The sequence below is a fragment of the Pelophylax lessonae genome (assembly GCF_965119305.1).
Source record: "Pelophylax lessonae genome assembly, chromosome: 7".
In the NCBI taxonomy this organism is placed as follows: Eukaryota; Metazoa; Chordata; class Amphibia; order Anura; family Ranidae; genus Pelophylax; species Pelophylax lessonae.
In genome coordinates, this window is record NC_138774.1 from 296,674,097 (window position 1) to 296,694,764 (window position 20,668).

The following is a 20,668-nucleotide window of genomic DNA, read 5'->3' on the forward strand; positions in this document are numbered from 1 at the left end:
AGCAGGCTGGTGACACCATTTCAGCCTAGGCAAAGTCACTTGGGGAGGGGGAAACTGAAGACATTTTTCCACTTGCCTGCAGCAGGCTGGTGACATAATTTCAGCCTAGGCAAAGTCACTTGGGGAGGGAAGACTGAAGAAATGCTTCCACCTGCTGCAGGCTGGTGACACCATTTCAGCCCAGGCAAAGTCACCTGAGGAGAGGAGACTGAAGAAATGCTTCCACCTGCCTGCAGCAGACTAATGACATCATCTCAGCCTAGGCAAAGTCACTTGGGGAGGGAAGACTGAGGAAATGCTTCCTTCTGCCTGCAGCAGACTGATGACATCATCTCAGCCTAGGCAAAGTCACTTGGGGAGGAAAGTCTGAAGAAATGCTTCCACCTGCCTGCAGCAGGCTGGTGACACCATTTCAGCCTAGGAAAAGTCACTTGGGGAAGGAAGACTGAGTAAATGCTTCCTCCTGCCTTCAGCAGACTGATGACATCATCTCAGCCTAGGCAAAGCCACTTGGGGAGGGAAGACTGAAGAAATGCTTCCTCCTGCCTGCAGCAGACGTATTACCTCATCCCAACATAAGTAAAGTCATAGTGAAAAGGGGAGACTGTGAAAATGCTTCCTCCTGCCTGCACCAGACTGATGACATTATCTCAGTCTAGGAAAAGTCATTGTGGGAGGGTTGACTGTGGAAATGCTTCCTCCTACCTGCAGCAAACAGATGACATCATCTCAGCCTAGGCAAAGTCATTGGGGGAGGGGAGACTGTGGAAATGCATAATTCTGCCTGCAGCAGACTGATGACATAATCACAGTCTAGGCACTGTTACTGGGGGAAGGAGACTGAGGAAATGTCTCCTCCTGCCTGCAGCAGACTGATGACATCATCACAGTCTAGGCAAAGTCATTTGGTGAGAGGAGACTGAGGAAATGCTTCCACCTGCTTGCAGCAGACTGATGAGGCAATCTCAGCCTAGGCAAAGTCACTGACTGGAGATCAAGGGCAGCTTTTTAGTTTTCATTGGAGTATACCTCTGACCTGCACTTTATACTGTTCTGTGGAAGATAATAGAAATATTAATATGAACTAAATTGCTTAAAGTTTTAACATGATAATGTACTTCAAAAGTAAATGTTTAATATATTACACCTATTTCTGGCGACCCTACCATGGAGGTCCTTGTTCAGGCACTTCCTGTTATAGGGTGACAACTCCCGGTTAAAACACTACTACTACTACTACTACTACTACTACTACTAATATAATAATAATGAGAAGTAGGAGGAGAGGAAGAAAAAGAAGTAGGAGGAGGAGAAGAAGAAGGGGAAGAAGAAGGAGAAGAAGAAGAAGTAGGAGGAGGAGAAAAAGAAGTAAGAGGAGGAGAAGAAGAAGAAGTAGGAGAGGAAGGAGAAGTAGGTGAAGAAAAGTAGGAGGAGAAGAAGAAGTAGGAGTAGAGGAAGAAAAAGAAGTAGGAGAAGAAGAAGAATGAGGAAAAGTAGGAGAAGAAGAAGAAGAAGTAGGAGAAGAAGGAGGATAAGTAGGAGAAGAAGAAGAAGAAGTAGGAGAAGAAGAAGAAGTAGGAGAAGAAGGAGAAGTAGGAGAAGAAGGAGAAGTAGGAGAAGAAGGAGGAGAAGTAGGAGAAGAAGAAGAGGAAGAAGAAGAAGAAGTAGGAGAAGAAGAAGGAGAAGTAGGAGAAGAAGAAGAAGTAGGAGAAGAAGGAGAAGTAGGAGAAGAAGGAGAAGTAGGAGAAGAAGGAGGAGAAGTAGGAGAAGAAGAAGAGGAAGAAGAAGAAGAAGTAGGAGGAGAAGAAGAAGAAGTAGGAGAAGAAGAAGACGAAGAAGTAGGAGAAGAAGAAGTAGGAGAAGAAGAAGAAGAAGAAGAAGGAGAAGTAGGAGAAGAAGGAGGAGAAGTAGGAGAAGAAGAGGAAGAAGAAGAAGTAGGAGAGGAAGAAGAAGAAGAAGTAGGAGAAGAAGAAGTAGGAGAAGAAGAAGAAGGAGAAGTAGGAGAAGAAGAGGAAGAAGAAGAAGTAGGAGAGGAAGAAGAAGAAGAAGAAGACGAAGAAGAAGAAGACGAAGAAGAAGTAGGAGAAGAAGAAGAAGGAGAAGTAGGAGAAGAAGAGGAAGAAGAAGAAGTAGGAGAGGAAGAAGAAGAAGAAGAAGACGAAGAAGAAGAAGACGAAGAAGAAGTAGGAGAAGAAGAAGAAGGAGAAGTAGGAGTAGTAGGAGAAGAAGAGGAAGAAGAAGAAGTAGGAGAGGAAGAAGAAGAAGTAGGAGAAGAAGTAGGAGAAGAAGAAGAAGGAGAAGTAGGAGAAGTAGGAGAAGAAGAGGAAGAAGAAGAAGTAGGAGAGGAAGAAGAAGAAGAAGTAGGAGAAGAAGTAGTAGTAGGAGGAGAAGAAGAAGTAGGAGAAGAAGGAGAAGTTGGAGAAGAAGAAGAAGAAGTAGGAGAGGGAGAAGAAGTAGGAGAAAAAGAAGAAAAAGAATGAGAAGAAGGAGAAGAAGAAGGTGAAGGAGGAGAAGGAAAAAGAGGAGAAGAAGAAGTGAAAGAAGGGGAAGGAGAGGGAGAAGGAGAAGGAGAAGGAGAAGTAGGAGAAAAAGAAGAAGGATAAGAAGATGGAGAAGAAGGAGGAGAAGGAGAAAGAGAAGGGGTAGAAGAACTAGTGAAAGGAGAAGGGGAAGGAGAGGGAGAAGGAGAAGGAGAAGGGGAAGGAGAAGGAGAAGGAGGGGAAGGAGAAGAAGAAAAAGGAAAAGAAGGAAAAGGAGACTAATAGTTAAATAATAATAAACATAGTCATCATCATCATCACCACAGCATGTCTGTTTAAAGCTATGTCAAGTATTTCGGGAGGGGGATGAGGTGGAGTTGATCCTGGAGCATCTCCTCTACAGTCATGTCTGATTTTGGTCCTCTCTGCCTCCTTCCTCAGAGTCACATTTCTGATACTTCTCTGATCACCTGTTCTTGTGTTCAGCACTGAGATTGCACTCCTGTCTGGAAAATTACACGCCATTGATTTATTCCAGGCGCTGTCAGAGGAGCTGGGAGGAGGAGAAGACGGAGATGTTAAAACATTTGTTCTCTGCATCTGGAGCAATTATCCCAACGACTTTGGTGGGCCTTCGCTGTACAGTGCGGGCGGATTATAAAGTAACAAAGTCTCACCGTATACTGCCGGATAATGATGATGTTACATAAATTTATTCTAAACCCAGAAAAGACACCGAGTTATTACCGCTCTCACTTCTCTCTTGTTACATAATATCCGAGCGCTTCTCACATTATACATCACACGGCGAGCGCCATACTTCATATCTTCATTAAGGAATCTATATGCTAGTCCCTTTGCAAATGTAATAAAAACAAAAACACTAATGGCACATAAACAAACATTTCTTTTAATCTATTTCTCATAAGCCACAAGGGCTTTAAATCCACTTTGTGTACAGCAAATGCCTTGGCAAACCCAGATATTACCTTGTAAAAGTAGCAGTGATATCATCTCTGTGCTGTACAGAGAGCAGAGCTGTGGGAGGGGCCTAGTAGGCTCCATCCACTACAGGGTGCCTGCAGAAAACTACAGGAGGGGCGGAGACAAGACCAGTCCCCCTGCACAAAGACAGAGAGCAGCAGTGACTGGTCTTCATTACACACAGAGGAAATGTTTCACACTGGATTCTTTTATTTATCTATTTATTTATATATCTTTTTTCTGTATACCTACAGTATTAATAATACAGAGATGTATAGTAACTAAATAGAACTACTTCACTACTGTACTTAAGTACGGAAAGGCGGTATCTGTACTTTCCTAGAGTAGAATTTTTTTCTCCTACTTCCACTTTTACTTCACTACATTTTTTCGATGATTTTTTACTCCGATATTTTTTTTTGTGCTGCATAGTTACTCATTACTATTATAAAAATTACCACTGCCAGAGCAGTAGATGGCAGGTTTCATGAAGCTGAAAACATTGTGTATTATCAGTGCATACGAAAATAAATGCTACTGTATGTATAAATAAAAGCTGCATTTGAAATAATAAAAAACAATATGATGTTCAAACTTTTGACTTCTTTCTTTAATAACTACATAACACAGTACTTGTACTTTTACTTTCAGTACTTGAGTAGCAAAATTTTTATAAAAACTACTTGCAATACTTAAGTACAAAAAATGTTGAATACTTTGGTACTTCTACTCAAGTCTCTTTTTGATCGAGCACTTCCACTTCTACTCAAGTCACTTTTTGATCGAGCACTTCCACTTCTACTCAAGTATGGGTTTTCGAGTACTTTATACAACTCTTATGCATCTTGTACATCTATTATACATACAAATTATTTGGACCAGTGCACAAAGCAAGGTCCATAAAGACATGGATGAGCGAGTTTGGGGTGGAGGAACTTGACTGGCCTCCACAGAGTCCTGACCTCAACCCGATAGAACATCTTTGGGATGCATTAGATCAGGTTGAGGTCAGGACTCTGTGCAGGCCAGTCAAGTTCTTCCACCCCAAACTCGCTTTTCCATGTCTTTATGGACCTTGCTTTGTGTACTGGTGCGCAGTCATGTTGGAACAGGAAGGGGCCATCCCCAAACTCCTCCCACAAAGTTGAGGGCATGAAATTGTCCAAAAGGTCTTGGTATGCTGACACCTTAAGAGTTCCCTTCACTGGAACTAAGGGGCCAAGCCCAACCCCTGAAAAAAAAACCCCACACCATAATCCCCCCTCCACCAAATGATTTGGACCAGTGCACAAAGCAAGGTCCATAAAGACATGGATGAGCGAGATTGGGGTGGAAGAACTTAACTGGCCTGCACCTCAACCCAACAGAAGCTCGCAGTCACCGCTCTAATCCATCCCAAAAGTGTTCAATCGGGTTGAGGTGCAAGCCAGTCAAGTTCCTCCACCCCAAACTCGCTCATCCATGTCTTTATGGACCTTGCTTTGTGTACTGGTCCAAATCATTTGGTGGAGGGGAGGGATTATGGTGTGGGGGTTGTTTTTCAGGGGTTGGGCTTGGCCCCTTAGTTCCAGTGAAGGGAACTCTTAAGGTGTCAGCATACCAAGACCTTTTGGACAATTTCATGCCCTCAACTTTGTGGGAGGAGTTTGGGGATGGCCCCTTCTTGTTCCAAGATGACTGGGCGTAAAGAAAGGTCCATAAAGACATGGTGGTTGGGTTTGAAGTAGAGCGGAGACTGAGAGTCTGGCCTTCTGGTCCAACATCAGTGCCGGACCTCACAAATGCCCTTCTGGAATAAAGGTGAAACATTCCCATAGACACACTCCTAAACCTTGTAGACAGCCTTCCCAGAAGAGTTGAAGCTGTTATAGCTGCAAAGGGTGGGCCAACTCAATATTGAACCCTCCGGAGTAAGACTGGGATGCCATTAAAGTTCATAAAGGCAGGCGTCCCAATACTTTTGACAATATAGTGTATTTGAAGATGGCAACACAGAGGAAGAGGGGAGTTCGGGAATTGGAGTATACCTTGCATAGCAGATCACAATTCTGCTCACATTGGCATTCCTATACATCGCGGACGCATCATAAAATGATACAAGCTCCGATTCCGACACCCCCGCACGGCTTTGATGCGCCATTGTACGCACATACACCTTCATAAATCAGGTCTGATGTGTTTTCAGGCACTTTGATGCCTATTGGTGCGCATGCATTTCTACGGCAGGAAAAGCCGCACATTAAAATTCATACAAATTGGTTACAAAAAAACAAAAGGTCGGTATAATGGGGAAGACGTAGCGATGTGTTTTCTTGGGAAAAAAAAATCCTTTTGACACAATGTGGCGACATCATACAAAGTACAGAGAGTTTCCTGATAACGGCTCACTGCAATATGAAGACCATCGTGAAGCCTCAAATATTAGGAGGTGTCAGCCGAGGAGCCGGAGAATAATACATACAAACCAATCACTAAAGGCATAATCACCGTCAGGTTTTTTTTTTTTTTTTGCCCACTGTGTTTCATTGGGGAGATTTACCCTCACTTCCTGTCCCATAGCCAAAACAGGAAGTGAGACAACATCCCTCCAAAGAGAGGGAATCCCAGAACTAATGTCCCCATTGGAAGATTCCCCTTCCCATTCCATTTAGATTTTTGTTGGCCATCTGTATCCCACTGGGGAGATTTTCCTCGACTTCCTGTCTCATAGCCAAAACAAGAAGTGAGACAACATCCCTCCAAAGCGAGGGAATCCCAGAACTAATGTCCCCATCTGAATTTGCCATCTGGATTCCATTGAGGAGACTTCCTTTCACGTCCTGTCCTATAGCCAAAACAGAAAGTGAGACAACATCCGTTCAAAGCGAGGGAATCCCAGAACTAATGTCCCCATTGGAAGATTCCCCTTCCCATTCCAGTTAGATTTATTTGGCCATCTGTATCCCACTGGGGAGATTTTCCTCGGCTTCCTGTCCCATAGCCAAAACAGGAAGTGAGACAACATCCCTCCAAAGCGAGGGGATCCAAGAACTAATGTCCCCATCTGAATTTTCTATCTGGATTCCATTGAGGAGACTTCCTTTCACTTCCTATCCCATAGCCAAAACAGGAAGTGAGACAACATCCCTCCAAAGTGATGGAATCCCAAAAGCAATGTCCCCATTGGAAGAGTCCCCTTCCCGTTCCAGTTAGATTTTTTTGGCCATTTGTATCCCACTGGGGAGAATTCCTTGGCTTCCTGTCCCATAGCCAAAACAGGAAGTGTGAGGAAAGCGAGGGAATCCCAGAACTAAAGTCCCCATCTGAATTTGCCATCTGTATTCCATTGAGGAGACTTCCTTTCACGTCCTGTCCCATAGCCAAAACAGGAAGTGAGACAACATCCCTTCAAAGTGAGGGAATCCCAGAACTAATGTCCCCATTGGAAGATTCCCCTTTCCATTCTAGTTAGATTTTTTTGGCTATCTGTATCCCACTGGGGAGATCTTCCTCGGCTTCCTGTCCCATAGCCAAAACAGGAAGTGAGAGGAAATCCCTCCAAAGCGAGCGAATCCAAGAACTAATGTCCCCATCTGAACTTGCCATCTGTATTCCATTGAGAAGACTTCATTTCACGTCCTGTCCCATAGCCAAAACAGGAAGTGAGAGGAAATTCCTCCAAAGCGAGGGAATCCAAGAACTAATGTCCCCATCTGAGGGAATCTCAGAACTTCCCGTTCCAGTTCGATTTTTTTTTTTTGCCATCTGTAGCCTTCTGGGTTCTCCTTGACTTCCTGTCCCATTGCCAAAACAGGAAGTGTGGAAAAAACAGGAAGTGAGATGAAATTCCTCCAAAGTGAAGGAATCCCTGGTTGTCACCAGAACTAGTATCCCCAATAGAAGATCCCCCTCTATTCCTGTTCCAATGAGAGTTTTTTTTTTGCCATCTGGATTAGCCATAGCCAAAGTAGGAAGTGGGACAAAATCCCTCCAAAATGAAGGAATCCCAGAACTAATGTCCCCATTGGAAGATTCCCCCTTCTGTTCCACTGAGATTTTTTTGGCTATCTGTATCCCTTTGGGGAGATTTTTTTTTACTTCCTGTTCCATAGCCAAAACAGGAAGTGAGAAGAAATCCCTCCAAAAACAAGGGAATTCCAGAACTAATGTCCCCATCTGAATTTGCCATCTGGATTTCATTGAGGAGACTTCCCTTCACGTCCTGTCCCATAGCTAAAGCAGAAGGTGAGACAAAGTCTCTCCAAAAGCAAGGGAATCCCAGAACTAATGTCCCCATGGGAAGATTCTCCTTCCCATTCCAGTGAGATTTTTTTTTTTGCCATCTGTATCCCACTTTGGAGATTTTCTTTGACTTCCTGTCCCACAGCCAAAACAGGAAGGGAGACAACATCCCTCCAAAAGCAAGGGGATCCCAGATTTAATGTCCCCATTTGAAGATTCCCCTTCTCATTCCAGTGAGATTTTTTTTCGGCCATCTGTATCCCACTGGGGATAGCCAAAACAGGAAGTGAGACAAAATCACTCCAAAGCTAGGGAATCCCAAAACTAATTCCCCCATTGGAAGATTCCCCTACCGCCCCCCCTATCCGTGCGTCCCGCCCCCTAATCAACATAAAGGGTGCCGGATGCATGGATTCCAATAGGGTTTCTTTTTGAAGCACGTGATTAGAGTCAGAGGCTCTAATAGGCTTCAAAAAAATATTCGCTATTGTCACATGGATCCTCCTCCTGGCCAATCAGGAAGCGGGTTGAGACCCGTTTCCCGATTGGCCAAAAGGAGAAGCCATGCCATTGTCCAAGGAGGAGGAGGGAGGAGACGCTGAAGACTAAGGGGGAAGCCGCCGCTCCTACCTGTCTCCACATGTCCAGGGTGAGGGGTGAGTGAGAAGGTGACGGGTGTGCGGGCTTGTGTGGTCCGGGGGGGGGGGGGGGGGGTTATGGTGTGGTCTGTCTGCCGCCCCCCCCCCGGCCCATGGAGCACCAGCCGCCACTGCTCAGGAGTGACAGCGGGTGCCTGGCAGGAGTCGCGGCCACCGGTCCCGTGGATAGGCATTCCCGCTGCCTAGTGGAAGCAGGAGCGCGCCGCCAGTAGCGCACGCTCGCCCCCATCACCACGCGCGTGACCCACGTAGGGCTACGTTGTTTTGCGCCGCCGAGTCAGCCTGCCGCAGTAAAACTAGTTAAGTGGTTAAAGACGGCCTTGAAAACGACAGGGTGCCGAGGTTTGTTGCCATTTCACAAGCGCAAGCAATTTTAAGTCTTGATGTGTTGGGTATCTATTTACTCGCACTCCACCCATAAATTGGAACTTCCACTATTTTATTCTACAGGGTGTCTTCTTTCAGAAAATATAAAATGTTTTGGGGGGGGGGGGGGGGGGGTTCAACTAAACTTCAGGCTTAAAATGATTTTGCAATCATGTGCAAACAAAAAATAATGCAAAAAAAGTCTCCGCCAAGGAAAGGGTCAAGACTCTCCTCCACATTGTCAGCTCATCTTCCGCCCCCCCAGTATCCCGAGCTTCTCCTGTCACCAGGTCAATGAGATGATGAGCTGACATGCCTATATGGAGTTTGTTGCATTTGTGTAATCATCTCGGAGCGTCTTGTATATCTGCCAAAATAAACTCGGTTGTTAGTAATTCTCACATCATCATTATAGGAGGCTTTCGGTTTGCTGGTGTTGAAATCATCTTATCTTCAGTTGTCTAATCCTTTTGTCACCGGCGAGGGATTTCAAGGAAGTAATATTTTAAGGAAGTAATATTTTAAAAGAACGTTCTCCAAGTTCGGAGTTATTTTACTCCCAAGGAATGTGCTTCCATCAGCTGGGCAACGGTGCGATGGGAGAACCTTCCAACTTATAGAACATGGGGCTTTAGGAATGTGCTTCCATCAGCTGGGCAATGGTGCGATGGGAGAACCTTCCAACTTACAGGACATGGGGCTTTAGGAATGTGCTTCCATCAGCTGGGCAACGGTGCGATGGGAGAACCTTCCAACTTACAGGACATGGGGCTTTAGGAGTGTGCTTCCATCAGCTGGGCAACGGTGCGATGGGAGAACCTTCGAACTTACAGGACATGGGGCTTTAGGAATGTGCTTCCATCAGCTGGGCAACGGGGGGATAGGAGAACCTTCCAACTTACAGGACATGGGGCTTTAGGAATGTGCTTCCATCAGCTGGGTAACGGTGTGATAGGAGAACCTTCCAACTTACAGGACATGGGGCTTTAGGAATGTGCTTCCATCAGCTGGGCAACGGGGGGATAGGAGAACCTTCCAACTTACAGGACATGGGGCTTTAGGAATGTGCTTCCATCAGCTGGGCAATGGTGCGATGGGAGAACCTTCCAACTTACAGGACATGGAGCTTTAGGAATGTGCTTCCATCAGCTAGGCAACAGTGTAATAGGAGAACCTTCCAACTTATAGGACATGGGGCTTTAGGAGTGTGCTTCCATCAGCTAGGCAACGGTGTAATAGGAGAACCTCAGTGGTGTATTTAGGTTTTGTGCTGCCCTAGGCCCGAATAAACTTGTGCACCCCCTAATTTACATATGACCCACCCCTTCCTGTAAAGGCCACGCCCTTTACTGTTTACGACCCACCCTGTCATCTGTGAAGCGCAGACCACAAGTCTATCAGTGCCCATCAGCGTAGCCTCATCAGTTCCCATACGTTCAGCCTCATCAGTGCCCATCTGTGCAGCCTTATCAGTGCCGCCTCATTACTGCCCATCAGTGCAGCCTCTTCACTGACCGCTTTATGGGGGTGCCAGACCAATTTTCCTCCTGGACTCTGCCCTCTGGCCCAATTCACCACATAAGACTGTCGCAAAGTATATTAAGTGTATAAGAAAGTATTAAAAGTGTAGCGCAAAGCGGCGGAGACCCTTTTCATGCGGGAACCGGGAGGAGGCTGTTTTTTTTTTTGCTGCCCCCCTGCAAAGTGCTGCCCTAGGCCTGGGCCTTGTTGGCCTAGGCCAAGATACAGCACTGGAGAACCTTCCAACTTATAGAACATGGGGCTTTAGAAATGTGCTTCCATCAGCTGGGCACCGGTTTGATAGGAGAACCTTCCAACTTACAGGACATGGGGCTTTAGAAATGTGCTTCCATCAGCTGGGCACCGGTTTGATAGGAGAACCTTCCAACCTACAGGACACGGGGCTTTAGAAATGTGCTTCCATCAGCTGGGCAACGGTGTGATAGGAGAACCTTCCAACTTATAGGACATGGGGCTTTAGGAATGTGCTTCCATCAGCTGGGCAACAGTGGTATAGGAGAACCTTCCAACTTACAGGACATGGGGCTTTAGGAGTGTGCTTCCATCAGTTGGGCAACGGTGCGATGGGAGAACCTTCCAACTTACAGGACATGGGGCTTTAGGAGTGTGCTTCTATCAGCTGGGCAATGGTGAGATGGGAGAACCTTCCAACTTACAGGACATGGGGCTTTAGGAGTGTGCTTCAATCAGCTGGGCAACGGTGTGATAGGAGAATCTTCCAACTTACAGGACATGGGGCTTTAGGAATGTGCTTCCATCAGCTGGGCAACGGAGCGATGGGAGAACCTTCCAACTTACAGGACATGGGGCTTTAGGAATGTGCTTCCATCAGCTGGGCAACGGTGCGATGGGAGAACCTTCCAACTTACAGGACATGGGGCTTTAGGAATGTGCTTCCATCAGCTGGGCAACGGTGCGATGGGAGAACCTTCCAACTTACAGGACATGGGGCTTTAGGAATGTGCTTCCATCAGCTGGGCAATGGTGTGATAGGAGAACCTTCCAACTTACAGGACATGGGGCTTTAGAAATGTGCTTCCATCAGCTGGGCACCGGTTTGATAGGAGAACCTTCCAACCTACAGGACACGGGGCTTTAGAAATGTGCTTCCATCAGCTGGGCAACGGTGTGATAGGAGAACCTTCCAACTTATAGGACATGGGGCTTTAGGAATGTGCTTCCATCAGCTGGGCAACAGTGGTATAGGAGAACCTTCCAACTTACAGGACATGGGGCTTTAGGATTGTGCTTCCATCAGTTGGGCAACGGTGCGATGGGAGAACCTTCCAACTTACAGGACATGGGGCTTTAGGAGTGTGCTTTCATCAGCTGGGCAATGGTGTGATGGGAGAACCTTCCAACTTACAGGACATGGGGCTTTAGGAGTGTGCTTCAATCAGCTGGGCAACGGTGTGATAGGAGAATCTTCCAACTTACAGGACATGGGGCTTTAGGAATGTGCTTCCATCAGCTGGGCAACGGAGCGATGGGAGAACCTTCCAACTTACAGGACATGGGGCTTTAGGAATGTGCTTCCATCAGCTGGGCAACGGTGCGATGGGAGAACCTTCCAACTTACAGGACATGGGGCTTTAGGAATGTGCTTCCATCAGCTGGGCAATGGTGTGATAGGAGAACCTTCCAACTTACAGGACATGGGGCTTTAGGAATGTGCTTCCATCAGCTGGGCAATGGTGTGATAGGAGAACCTTCCAACTTACAGGACATGGGGCTTTAGGAGTGTGCTTCCATCAGCTGGGCAATGGTGCGATAGGAGAACCTTCCAACTTACAGGACATGGGGTTTAGGAATTTGCTTCCATCAGCTGGGCAATGGTGTGATAGGAGAACCTTCCAACTTACAGGACATGGGGTTTTAGGAGTGTGCTTCCATCAGCTGGGCAATGGTGCGATGGGAGAACCTTCCAACTTTTAGGACATGGGGCTTTAGGAGTGTGCTTCCATCAGCTGGGCAATGGTGCGATAGGAGAACCTTCCAACTTACAGGACATGGGGCTTTAGGAATTTGCTTCCATCAGCTGGGCAATGGTGTGATAGGAGAACCTTCCAACTTACAGGACATGGGGCTTTAGGAATGTGTTTCCATCAGCTGGGCAATGGTGCGATGGGAGAACCTTCCATCTTACAGGACATGGGGCTTTAGGAGTGTGCTTCCATCAGCTGGACATGGGCAATGGTGCAATGGGAGAACCTTCCAACTTACAGGACATGGGGCTTTAGGAATTTGCTTCCATCAGCTGGGCAATGGTGTGATGGGAGAACCTTCCAACTTTTAGGACATGGGGCTTTAGGAGTGTGCTTCCATTAGCTAGGCAACGGTGTAATAGGAGAACCTTCCAACTTATAGAACATGGGGCTTTAGGAATGTGCTTCCATCAGCTGGGCAACGGTGCGATGGGAGAACCTTCCAACTTACAGGACATGGGGCTTTAGGAGTGTGCTTCCATCAGCTGGGCAATGGTGTGATAGGAGAACCTTCCAACTTATAGGACATGGGGCTTTAGGAATGTGTTTCCATCAGCTGGGCAATGGTGCGATGGGAGAACCTTCCATCTTACAGGACATGGGGCTTTAGGAGTGTGCTTCCATCAGCTGGACATGGGCAATGGTGCAATGGGAGAACGTTCCAACTTACAGGACATGGGGCTTTAGGAGTGTGCTTCCATCAGCTGGGCAACGGTGCGATGGGAGAACCTTCCAACTTACAGGGCATGGAGCTTTATGTCCAACAGCCGCCAAAGGCAACTAGTGCTCTTCTATATGCACTGATCCATACTATATTACCAAAAGTATTGGGACGCCTGCCTTTACACACACATGAACTTTAATGGCATCCCAGTCTTAGTCCGTAGGGTTCAGTATTGAGTTGGCCCACCCTTTACAGCTATAACAGCTTCAACTCTTCTGGGAAGGCCGTCCACAAGATTTAGGATTGTGTCTATGGGAATGTTTGACCCAGTTCGGATGTTTGTGAGGTCAGGCACTAATGTTGGACAAGGCCTGGCTGGCAGCCTGCGCTCTAATTCATCCCAAAGGTGTTCTGTCGGGTTGAGGTCAGGCCAGTAATGTTCCTCCAGCCCAAACTCGCTCATCCAGTTCTTTATGGACCTTGCTTTGTGCACTGGTGCCCAGTCCTGTTGGAACAGGAAGGGGCCATACACAAACTCCTCCCACAAAGTTGGGAGCATGAAATTGTCCAAAGTGTCTTGGTATGCTGACGCCTTAATAGTTTTCTCCACTGGAACTAAGAGGCCAAGCCCAACCCCTGAAATACAACCCCACACCATAATTTCCCCCTCCACCAAAAGTTTTTGGCCAGTGCACAAAGCAAGGTCCATAAAGACATGAATGAGCGAGTTTGGGGTGGAGGAACTTGACTGCCTTGCACAGAGTCCTGACCTCAACCCAATAGAAGCTTGTAGTCTCAGCTCTAATTCATCCCAAAGGTGTTTTATCTGGTTGAGGTCAGGCCAGTCAAGTTCCTCCACCCCAAACTCGCTCATCCATGCCTTCTTTATGGACCTTGCTTTGTGCACTGGTCCAAATTTATTGGCCCCCAGTGACTTTGCATAGGCTGAGATGATGTCCTCAGTCTGCTGCAGGCCGGAGCAAGCATTTCCTCAGTCTCCACTCCCCCAGTGACTTTGCCTGGGCTGATATAATGTCATCAGTCTGCTGCAGGCAAGAGGAAGCATTTTTTCAATCACCGCTCCCTAGTGACTTTGCCTAGGCTGAGATGATGTCATCAGTCTGCTGCAGACAGGAGGAAGAGTTTCCTATGTCTCTTCTCCCTCAGTGACTTTGCCTAGGCTGAGATGATGTCGTCAGTCTGCTGCAGGCAGGAGGAAGCATTTTTTCAGTCACCACTCCCCCAGTGACTTTGCCCAGGCTGAGATTACGTCATCAGTCTGCTGCAGGCAGGAGGATGCATTTCCTCAACCTTCCCTCCCCCAGTGATCATACTGTACAATGTAACACGACACGTTGGGGTTGATTTACTAAGACTGGAGAGTGAAAAATCTGATGCAACTCTGCATAGAAACCAATCAGCTTCTTGGATTTTTTGTCAAAGGTTAATTGAAGAAGCTGAAGCTAGAAGCTGATTGGCTGCACCAGATTTTGCGCTCTCCAGTTATAGTAAATCAACCCCACAGCGAGGGGCTGCAACAGGGGGCTGATCTGTGTCAGACACTTGTGAGCACAGTCAAGAACTGCACAGCCACCAAGATTTACTTGATATCATCTCTGAGCCCAGGAAGTAGATGGTGGTCCTGGATGATGCCTGAACAAAGGTGGCGCTGTCCTTCTGGAGACAAAATCAGAAAAAGGCATTGTCAGGGGGAGTCCTGTGATAAATACCTGGAAGGGTTACACCGACACATTACTTAGCATGCTGCGCTTATCATGAAAACATATAAATGTGAGTTCACGGGCAAGCATTGTGAATTGCTTTATGAAAGAGTTAAAATATGTCCTGGGTGTGATATACAGATGTGCTGTCTATGTATATGGAGGGGGGGTCATATGATCAGGTTTGCATTAGTAACACAATCTGCGGTGGTGCGAGTAATTAGAGATGGATGGGAATGCAATTTCCAGAAGAATTCCAACCTTCCCGTAAGAAACCAGAAGACACGCGGGTACGGCGCTGTTAGATGTTTAGCCGGCTGCCTCTTCCTGTATACCGCCAGGACATGTGAAAGGCTAACTCCTTTTTAATTATTTATTTTCCTATTATTTTATCCCTGCTGTGCACAAAAAATGAAGATCTTCATGTAACAGTGAGCATCTTGGTTGCCACCATGTTCCTCCTCTCAGTTGGCTAGCAGATTAGACGTCATGTCACTTCCTGGTTTGACCAAAGGGGGGCGCTAGATCTCTTATTTTTGTATCCAGTGTTAGAGGGAATCATCTGACCCATTTGTATTATTTTATCCCTGCTGTGCGCAAAAATGAAGATCTTCATGTAACAGTGACCAACTTGGTTGCCACCATGTTCCTCCTCTCAGCTGGCTAGCAGATTAGACGTCATGTCACTTCCCGGTTGGATCAAAGAGAGGCGCTAGATCTCCTATTATTGTATCCAGTGTTAGAGGGAATCATCTGATCAATTTGTATTATTATATCACTGCTGTGCGCAAAAATCAAGATCTTCATGTAGCAGTGAGCATTTTGGTTGCCGCCATGTTCCTCCTCTCAGTTGGCTAGTAGATTAGACATCATGTCACTTCCTGGTTAGATCTAATGGCACTTTTCCACTGCAAGTACTGGCTAGTACCGGCTCGGCTCTACTCGGCCCTGCTTGGCCCGGTTTGCTTTTCCACTGCGGTACCGCATAGTATAGTGTCGGAACGGTTCGGTACGGTACGGTATAGGTTTGCTTTTCCACTAAAGTAGTACTAAAGTTAAGTGGGTGGGATAACAACGGGGTGGGTGTGATTCTCTGACCAATCAGTGGCTAGTAGTGACTGCATGCAAAGGTTTGTGGGATATGGTACCAGTTTGGTACCTGTTGGAACCACAATCGAGTAGGTACTGTTTTTTCAGAGCCGTACCGTACCTTACCGTTCGGTTCCATGCAGTGGAAAAGCAAACCTATACCGTACCATACCGAACCGTTCCGACCCTATACCATGCGGTACCGCAGTGGAAAAGCACAAAAGCGTGCCGAGCCGGTACGGTTCTATGCAGTGGAAAAGCGCCAAAAGAGAGGCGATAGATCTCCTATTATTTTATCCAGTGTTCGAGGAAACCATCTGATCAATTTGTATTATTATATCACTGCTGTGCGCAAAGATCAAGATCTTCATGAACAGTGACCATCTTGGTTGCCGCCATGTTCCTCCTTTCAGTTGGATAGCAGATTAGACATCATGTCACTTTCCAGTTGGATCAAAGAGAGGCGCTAGATCTCCTGTTTTTGTATCCAGTGTTAGAGGGAATCATCTGATCCATTGAGCAAGTCAGCACCATAGATCAGATGATTCCCTCGAACACTGGATACAGTAATGAGGCTCTTCATATATAGCAGAACATCCTCAAAATGAGGAAGGAAGGGGTGTGGGAGGTCGTCATAAAAAAAATGTCCAATTATACAAGAAGCAGTATTAGTGCCATACTAATAGACCAATGGTCAAAGAGTCCAAAGTGATGTCTTAATAAATAATCAATTCAACAAAATCCAACACGTTTTGGGGGGGCACTCTCCTTCATCAGGGTTGTAGACCATGGAAAAGAAGGGTGTCAGTGTAAATCACACATAGACACAGGTACAGTACCTACATCCTATAAGGGTGGAGGAAAAAATGTATTGAGGCGTATGTGGACTTACAACCTGTTCATAATTTGAACTAATTATTGTTATCATTCAATATTACAGCATTAGATGTGATTATTGTTCTATATCAGTGATGGCAAACCTTGGCACCCCAGATGTTTTAGAACTACATTTCCCATGATGCTCCACTACACTGCAGAGTGCATGAGCATCATGGGAAATGTAGTTCCAAAACATCTGTGCTATAAGCTCCTGAAGACGTGGAGGTTTCCCCGTGAAACGCGTTGAGCGCCCAACATCCAGATGATATCTGCTATATTTGACAGTGGTTATGTTCCCAAGGTCACTCCCTCTGTCGTTTGTTTTTATAGAGCCAAATGTTGAAGACACCATGTCCTGGGTCTATGTTTTAGATGTGTATATGTTCTAATATGTTTTTGAATAAAGTCTAATTTTATTTAAGCCTTTGTATGGTATCATGAAAGTCCACGTACGCCTCAATACATTTTTTCCTCCAGGGTTATAGACTAGCCTTTCTCAACCAGGGCTCCACCGAAACCTAAGGTTCCTCCAGTGATTGCTAGGGGTTCCCTAAGCAATTAGCAATTTCCGACTCTCAGGTGAGGAAAATTCTTCCCAATTTTGTTTATTAAAAGTCTTGCAATCAATAAGCATAAAATCAATATACATAAATAAATATATACATATTTACATGAAAAGGGGGGAAAAAAAAAAATACATAGCAAATTCTGCTCTCAAATAAAGACTGCCTTTACAGCAAAAACAAAACTCACATCATGAAACACATCATTACCGGAAAAAATTATCTTAATAAGACTCACACCACCACACCAGACATCAAACCTGCGAGGTCAAGAAACAAAACCACTCCCATTATGCATGCAGCCCTTCTTCAAAAATGAAGATATTAACTAACAAAAGCTAAGGGCGTGAAAGAAATAGCATAGGAAAAAAGCTTTTCACCCAGAGATGGACAGTTCACCAAAAGCAGGTCTGATATTCCTCCACGCCCTTATCCAGACCGCTCGAGGCTCCCTGCCCTTCTCAAGACCCTGAATCTTCCCAACCTCACCCAGAATATCGTACACCACCACCTCGACAGGGAGGACTTTCTTCCGCAGGGTAATCTGGCACCGTGCATTCCACGTGAAGTAACGGACAACTATACTAACTAGAAAAAGTGTATCCAAATCAAAATCCCAGCGAGTCGGGAATGCCCCGTACACCCACTCCGCATAACTCATGCGATAGAGAAAGGGGATGCCTAGAGCCCTCCCCACCCTTTTATACACCTCTATGTTAAAGGGACACTGGAGCAAAAAGTGGTCCATAGACTCCACTTTACCAACACACTCCGCTCTAGGACAATCCCGATCATCCACAGGGCGATGCTTCAGGTTCCCTCTCACATAGAGCCTTCCATGGAAAGCGAGCCAGGCTTGATCCCTAAACTTCAAAGGGATTCTTCCTAAGTTAATTAAACGCAACCCCTCCCTCATTACGGGGCCTGGGCAATCCCTTAAGGTCAGCGACACACTGAAAGCAGAGCCCAAAATCCTCTTCTCCAGAAGCTTTCTGGGGAGGGACTTGATATCCCCCACTGTCACCTGCCACTGCCTAAGTATTTTCAGACACGGGGCAACATAAGCCGGAAGCTTGCCATGTCGGACTCTCAGACTTTTCACTGGCCCGCCATCTTCCCAGCATCGCAGAAAAGGCCTAAACCAAGATTGAAAAATACCCACCCATCCCGGCGGGGTCTCTGCTAACATATTACCAAGATTATACTTTAAAAAAAGCAGAGAAAAGAAAACTATAGGGTTGACCATTCCTAGACCACCCTCCCGCCTGGACAGGTAAGTTACATTGCGTTTGATCAGGTTCAGCCTATTTCCCCATAACAGTTGGAAAAAGCAGCTGTACACCCTTGCATAGAGAGATTCTGGCAAGATACAGACAAAGCTGACATATAAAAAGATTGGGATCAGGTAAGTTTTAATCAAGTCAACCCTTTCCCTCAAGGAAAGTTTCCATTTCTTCCAGCTTGCCACCTTGGCATTGGCATTCAACAACCTGCTTTCCCAATTTCGATGACCATAGTCACCAGGACCAAATTTGATGCCCAACACTTTAATTTCCTGCTGGGGCTCTGGGAAGGCATCCGGAAGTTCGAAGCTTTCACCCTCCTCACCCATCCAGAAAACTTCACTCTTTTCATGATTGATTTTAGAGCCAGAAGCCTCAGTGTACTGCTCTATCACAGAGACCACCTCCTGCGCCTCCTCCATCCCAGAGATAATAACAGACACATCATCGGCATAGGCCACGACCTTCAAAGGTGGCACACCAGCAATGCCCAAAGGCACCCCACACAACGATCCACTCTCTAACCTTCTTATGAAGGGGTCGATTGCGAATACATATAGCAGGGGGCTCAAAGGACACCCCTGGCGCACACCAGAGCCAACCTCAAAAGGCCGTCCAACCCAACCATTAACAAGTGGGAAGCTCTCAGCCCCTTTATACAATGTTTTCAGCCAATCAATAAACCTCCCCTGCAGGCCGTATCTACCAAGTAGCAAATACAGGTACTCATGATTGACTCGATCAAAAGCCTTCGCCTGATCCAATGCCAGCAAGTACTTTCTCCATTCAGCAGCCCTGCATCGCTCCAAAGCCTCCCGGACAGCTAAAATTGCTGAAAAGGTACTTCTGCCCTGGACCGAGCAGTGCTGATGATTGGACAACAAATCGCCTGCTACTGACGACAAGCGCCAAAAAAGAATCTTCGCCAAGATCTTTCTATCAACATTGAGAAGACTGATGGGGCGCCAGTTCTCAATTATTGAGGGGTCTTTACCTTTTGACAGAAGAATCACAGCGGATTGCCTCATGGAGGGAGGGAGAGAACCCTCTTCTAAACAGCTGTTATAAACCTCCGCTAAAAAGGGAGCCAGAATGGACTTAAAACACTTGTAAAATTCAGCTGTCAACCCATCTGGCCCAGGCGACTTTTTGGTAGCCAGCTTCTCTATAGCACGAACTACCTCATCCGCTGAAATTGGTTCCGTCAAATCCATCAAAGGCAATGTATCATTTCCCAATCCTGGAGTAGAATCCAGAAAGCTTTCCATCCTGTCCCGACTAAGGTCCTTTCTTCCCAGAAGGTCTGCGTAATATGACCTGAAGATCTCCAGGATCCCTGATCTGGACTTCACCAGGGAACCCGTACTATCCCTCAGACCTATGACCGTCTTAACTGCTATGCCTTGCTTACAGTTCTGGTAAGGATCAGGCGAGTGATATTTCCCATAATCTCTCTCCAGAACCAAAGAGGCATGCCGGTCGTATTGACACTTCCTAAGAAGAAGCTTTACCTCCGAGATCTCCCCTGGATCTCCTCCATACGAGACAAGACGATCAAGCTTCCTCCGCAAATGCTGGTAGGCAATATACATACCAAGCTGCTTCTTCTTACTTATGGCCTTGAAAAGTCCAATCGCCCTTTGTTTCACAAGCTCCCACCACTCTGACTTACTGCTGCAAAAGTCCAGAATAGAAACCTGTGCCTGAAAAAAATCCTCAAAGGATTGTCTTACCTCTACATCTTCCAGGAGAGCCGAATTCAGTTTCCAGGTACCCCTTCCCCTGGGTGGAGTGTCCGAGGCATTCAGAGTCACAGACAGCATACAGTGGTCAGAGAACTCCACCGCCCTCAACTCAGGAGCCGAGAAAGCAGAGTTCTCCTTTAAAAAAAACCTATCTATCCTACTCTGACTATTCCCTCTCTGAAATGTGAATCCCGTGCTGCCAGGGCAGTGCTTAATGTGCACATCTACCAGGCCTGCTTGTCTAACCATATCTCTAAGAAAAACGCTATCATAACCCAGCCTGTCTATGGAGACCCTCCTGTCTTCAGGCCTAATTATGGTGTTAAAGTCACCTCCAAAGACAACCTGCTGGGATGTAAAAAGGAAGGGCTTGATCTTTGTGAGGAGGCATTTCCTGTCCCATTTTGACTGCGGTCCATAGATATTGATCAGGCGCAGGTCCTGCCCCCTAACAGAGACGTCTAAGACCATGCATCTCCCCATTTCT